We start from the raw sequence: 6,000 nt of genomic DNA on the forward strand, positions 1-6,000 counted from the left end.
TTGAGCTTCATCCAGCCCGGCATTTCGCATGATGTACTTTGCATGTAAGTTAAATAAGCAGGGTAACAATATACAGCCTTGACATACTCCTTTCCCAGTTCGGAACCAATCTATTGTTCCATATTCTGTTCTAAGTGTTGCTTCTTGAGCTGCAAATAGGTTTCTCAGGAAGGAGGTTAGGTGGTCTGATATTCCCAACTCTTGAAGAATTTTCCACAGTTTATTGTGATCTGCACAGTCAAAGGCTTTGGCGTAGTCAACAAAGCAGAAGTAGATATTTTTCTGGAACTCTGTTGCTTTTTCTATGATCCAACGAATTTGGCAATCTGATATCTGGTTCCTCTTCCTTTTCTAAATCCAGCTTAAACATCTGGAAATTCTCAATTCACGTACTGTTGAAGCCTGGCTTGGAGAATTTTGAGCATTACTTTGCTAGCATGTGACATGAGTACAATTGTGCAGTAGTTTGAACATTCTTTGGCATTTCCCTTCTTGGAATTGGAATGAAAACTGAACTTTTCCAGTCTTGTGGCCACTGCTGAGTTTTCCAAATTTGCTGGCATATTGAGTGGAGTGCTTTAACAGCATCATCAGTTCATACATATAGCATCATACAGTTGCATATTTGATACCAGTACTCAGGTCTCCTTATGTCTTGTTCAATGTTCTTCCTGTTATTACTATTGCTTACAGAAGAGGTTGTTGTTTAAAAATTCATTTATTGCTAGGTTTCATGAAATTTGGAAGATCAAATTTCATGGAAATATAGTCATAAGCTAAGAGTTCTCCTTTGCTCCATTCTATACTTTGTTTCCATGCTAATTTAAGCTTTAAGTCATATTAATGCTAGCTTTAGACTTTCTATTGCACATGTCCATTCCTTTTGATTCTCATCTTTATCTGGTCATCTCATGCAGAGGACATTGCAGTTACCTCCTACATGATCTCACCTCCAAACACTCGTAGCAATTCATTCTGCCCATCTTGTCAGTTTCAACTTCCTAAAGCATGTTATCCTCTTTCTTTGTTTTCCAAAATCTATCTATTCTTCAAGGCTGAAATCAAAGATTGTCTCTTTCATCATAATTTCACTTACCACTCTAGGTATAAGTGATGCCTTCGTCTAAATTCATATAGCTCTTAGTTTTTATAGCTATCACTCTAGATATAAGTGATGCTTTCATCTAAATTTGTACAGCTTATTGGTTTGTTATAGCTGTTAAATTCTTATAGCTATCACTCTAGATATAAGTGATGCCTTCATCTAAATTCATATCGCTATTAGTTTGTTTTAGCTATTAAATTCTTAAGCTATTAGTATTCAACTTTATTTTTTTTCCCATTTCTTTTCCATCTTTATTGTAATATTACATATATATAGTAAGAGAGGATGCACATCTTAAGTTTTCTCTCAGTGGATTTTTTTAACATATATATATATATATTTTTTAACATACATATTTTTAAATTTTTATTTTTACTTTATTTTGCTTTACAATACTGTATTGGTTTTGCCATACATTGACATGAATCAGCCACGGGGTACATGAGTTCCCAATCCTGAACCCCCCTCCCACCTCCCACACCATATCATCTCTCTGGATCATCCCCGTGCACCAGCCCCAAGCATCCTGTATCCTGTATCGAACATAGACTGGCGACTCATTTCTTACATGATAGTATACATGTTTCAATGCCATTCTCCCAAATCATCCCACCCTCTCCCTCTCCCACAGAGTCCAAAAGTCCATTCTAAACATCTGTGTCTCTTTTGCTGTCTTGCATACAGGGTTATCATTACCATCTTTCTAAATTCCATATATATGTGTTAGTATACTGTATTGGTGTTTTTCTTTCTGGCTTACTTCACTCTGTATAATAGGCTCCAGTTTCATCCACCTTATTAGAACTGATTCAAATGTATTCTTTTTAATGGCTGAGTAATACTCCATTGTTTATATGTACCACAGCTTTCTTATAGCATTCAACTTTAATTCATCAGATTTTTTGAGTTACTATTCTATGCTAGGAAAACATGTGGAGTTTACTACTCACAGTTTCAGTGCAATAATTTGTGACTATATTTCTTATTTCGGATTATAACATACTTGATAACAGGGACTATGCATAAAGATTTTTGTACTCTCCATAGCCCCATAGCTAAAAGCCTTTTGTACATTGCCGGGGTCCAGCCCCAGTGGATCCAGGGAATTCGAGGGGTGGATGGCGTTGGCGAGGAAAGACTTGTTTATTTATTAATATAAGATTAGATTAGGAAGAAATAGTGTAGTAGGAGAATTAAGTGGAGGAAGAGGGCTGAATAGCTTGGATTACACGGAAGATCAATAAAATTCCAGACAAGGAATTTGCACCATCTACGTTGGGCCACCAGCACTCGCTTGAATATCTAAGGGTGCCTCGCCTTAGGCTCCCTTTCACGTGAGTCTTAACAGCCAGGGCAAGTAAGTAGACTTGGTGAGCCTCCGCGCCCCAGGTGGAAATTCAGCCTGAAGTTAAAGTAAAGAGGAAAAAGAGAGAGAGACATGGGGGAAACCAGTCCAGCGACTGGCTCTGTCCTCTATTGTTCAGAAGGCCTTTTATACTTTTGATAAAACATGGAGATCAATGGGTAACACAAAGTTATGCAGCGTTAGCAGTCCAGACTCTTATCAAAACCAGGCTTTTCTCTCTGCATACCTAATTGTATACACAAGTCTTAGGTAATTTACATCATCTTCCAGCCAAAAGGGCCAATTAACATTTTACAGCCTTTTTCTGATAAGGGTTTGTCAACCAGAAGACTTATTTGTGTTGATCTTCCCAAGGTCTGGTGCCACTCTCAGAAAGCACTAAATAAAGTTACATTCTTACACAGCCAAGATATAACAACTTATAACAAGTAGAGGGAGTACAGTGATTTGCAGCAAAAGAGAAGCAATTAACTCAAAAGTCTAGTGTTGCTAACATCAAAACTACTATGTATCTTTTTCTACATCCTGCTTACATTGAGTAGCATCCTTCCAGGTGCCTAAAAGATAAAGAATATGGAGGTCTGGCAGCAATCATTGAGTCAACAGTGAAAACCCTCTACCAATATAATTTTTCACTCTTTAGAAAAGGCTCTGTATCTTTAAGATGGTTTCAAGCTTTGAGCCTCTTGAGGTTGGGGGGCTGTAAGCAATTCACAGGCTGTAAGAGGTCGGGGGTGGGGGGAACCTGTTAGGCAAGCTAGAGAGCTATCAGAGGGGGTTTAACTGAAACATCCCTTTCAAATGCAGAAGACTAAAGCCCTGAATTGACTTTTTTCCAGAGAATATCAGAAGAGTGGAAAAGCAGGCAGATTCTTATTTTTTTTTTTGGGGGGGTGGATGCTCAGGAAATTCCAGGGGGAAAACCTGAGGTCTGATTAGCCTTGCCATCAGAGCTCTTGCCGCATGACCTTGTCATGGGTGGAATTCCTCACGCAGGCTCCAGGCAGTACATAGTTGATGATCTGTAAATATTTGTAGATATATGTTGAGCTAAGAAGCTGCTATCAGGGAGATGAAAGTGGCCTCTGTTAGATCAGTACACAAACTGTTAGATATCAGTTATAACTATTTGAAGAGCTTCCCTTAACTCTTAAAGAAGTTGGTTCTTTACATATCATGAAAGTGATAAAATGATCAAGGAAGAAATATCAAGGAAAAGGGGGTATTTCATTCATACTCAGATAAATATTGTCAACAATAGGAAGTGGAAGAACACTGAATCGGATTAAAAATCCTTCAATCTCAGTTTCTACATACATACAAATGGGACAGTGTTTCAAACCCACTTTTGCATATAGAGTAGTTGTACTGTATTAGTTAATGATGAGAACTGTAAAACTGTGTAACAGTAAGGTGTTTTGTTACTGTAAATCTATGTAACTATAAGGTATTATTATTTAATGGAATTCTGAATTCAAAAAGGAGCTATATCAAAATGTAAATAATTTGTAATGTTAAGTACTTGCCTCTCATGTCTTAATTGGTGATAATATGCTTTTAGTTTAATCTTATTTTATTTTATGATGGTAGAATGGTCCTTGTCAGAGATTAAATCAAGGGAGGAATGTAAGGGACTTAATAGAGTTTCAGATACATAATTTTCTTCATTCCCACTCCTGCTCCTTACCATTACATTGAGAGCATATCCAGATCAAGATTTCTTTGCTCTGACAGTGCTTGATTGTCTTCCTCTGCAGCAAGACTAAACCAGATAGGATTACCAGAATGATCAACTGGCAAATGACCTCATTTTGGTAGAAACAGCTTAGCTGAGTTCTGCCTATACAACTTCAGTGTTTCACATTTAATTTAAGCTTCACTAAGCAAATAAGCCAAATGTTGAAAAAAAAAGTATAGGTATAATTAAAATAAATTTTAAACTATTATTTCTCTCCTGAGTAACTTCATAATGATTCTATATTTTTACCTATCAAAAGTTCAGAATACTTGATGCCGTCAATTAAATTTGAGCTCATGATATTTCTAATCAACTTTAGCTACTCAGTGAAAGTGTACTAATTCTAAAACACCCTGGCTGTCCTTATAGAAATTAAGCCCCATCGTGAATGATGTAAATCAGTGTAGCATAGAAGAAATATGTTCTTAAGATATACTTTATTAAAATAAGCTTGAAGACTCTACAATGATGGATTTAAATGAGTAAATTGTCCCATTACATAACTAATTTCCTGTTCATTTAACAACTTTTTACTGAATGCTTACTTTGTGAACAAGAAACCTAAACTCATTCTTCAATGGAAATTCTACTTCAAACCATGTTGATGTATGGCAAAACCAATATAATATTGTAAAGTAATTAACCTCCAATAAAAGAAATAAATTTATATAAAAAAGAAAAATAGAGCTAAAATACAAAAAATAAATAAAATATTTACACATTACTATAAATGCTATGAAGCAAACACCATTTTGTTCAGTAATTCAGAATTGGAGACTGCCACTAACTTCTTTACGTAGGCAACATACTATTTATTTATTTATTTTTTAATTAATTTATTTTGGAGGCTAATTACTTTACAATATTGTATTGGTTTTGCCATACATTGACATACTATTTAGATGTAGGCCAATTTACTATTGCCTCAGTGTGTTATCAAATCATCAGAAACAGGTTAACTAAAAGCTGATAAAGCAGTGATTGCACCCAGTGTCTCAGGGGCTTTAATGTACTTCTACCATAAATGTTTGCTTTGGCCTCTAGAGCATTTCATTAGTGTTTCCTGTTAGTCACACTAAACATACTATAGAAAGACATAATCATCAACCAGCAGACATGAAATATAACTAGTGTAAACAAGGTTTAAAAAGTCTCTTATGAAAGGCTGGCTAGAATTCCCAAATGGACCAAGAACAGGATTCAAAGGGTCACTCATGTTTTCTCTAGCCAAACCTAGAATCATTGATAACAAGATTGCAAGGAAAAAAATGTCCAACAGAAATATTGTGGACAAATATGCCACAACAATAAATGGTTTAAAATTTATGAAGGTTTTGAGGAATTTTGATGTTTAAAGCTTGATAAAATAGGAATAATTTCAGATACGTTATCTAATAATTAGAATTCATTTATGTTACTATTTAATATATATATGTATTGATGACCCCTTCTTACAAAAATTTTAAATGCTGTAAGCTCATTTATTAACTACCAATCCATCCCGTATTTAATTTTCCTTTTTTTCCCTTTAGACTGACTTTAAATCCGACTGACTTTTTAAAGAGTCAAGCTCATGCACCAAAGTATTTCAGAAGAAACATATTTAATATGACCAAAGTTTTTGTTATCCTTAAGTAGTTCTAGGAAAAATAAATTTCTGAATTTTATAGAGGAAAGGCAGAAGTTGTTTTATTGTTTGGGTTCTTGAATGAGAAGATCATGCCTTTGGAGACTTAAGTGATCAAGAGGCTGTTTGGATGCCCTCTGGAAACTTAAGTAGGCCTAAAATAT

This window comes from Capra hircus (genome assembly GCF_001704415.2).
Source record: "Capra hircus breed San Clemente chromosome X unlocalized genomic scaffold, ASM170441v1, whole genome shotgun sequence".
In the NCBI taxonomy this organism is placed as follows: domain Eukaryota; kingdom Metazoa; phylum Chordata; class Mammalia; order Artiodactyla; family Bovidae; genus Capra; species Capra hircus.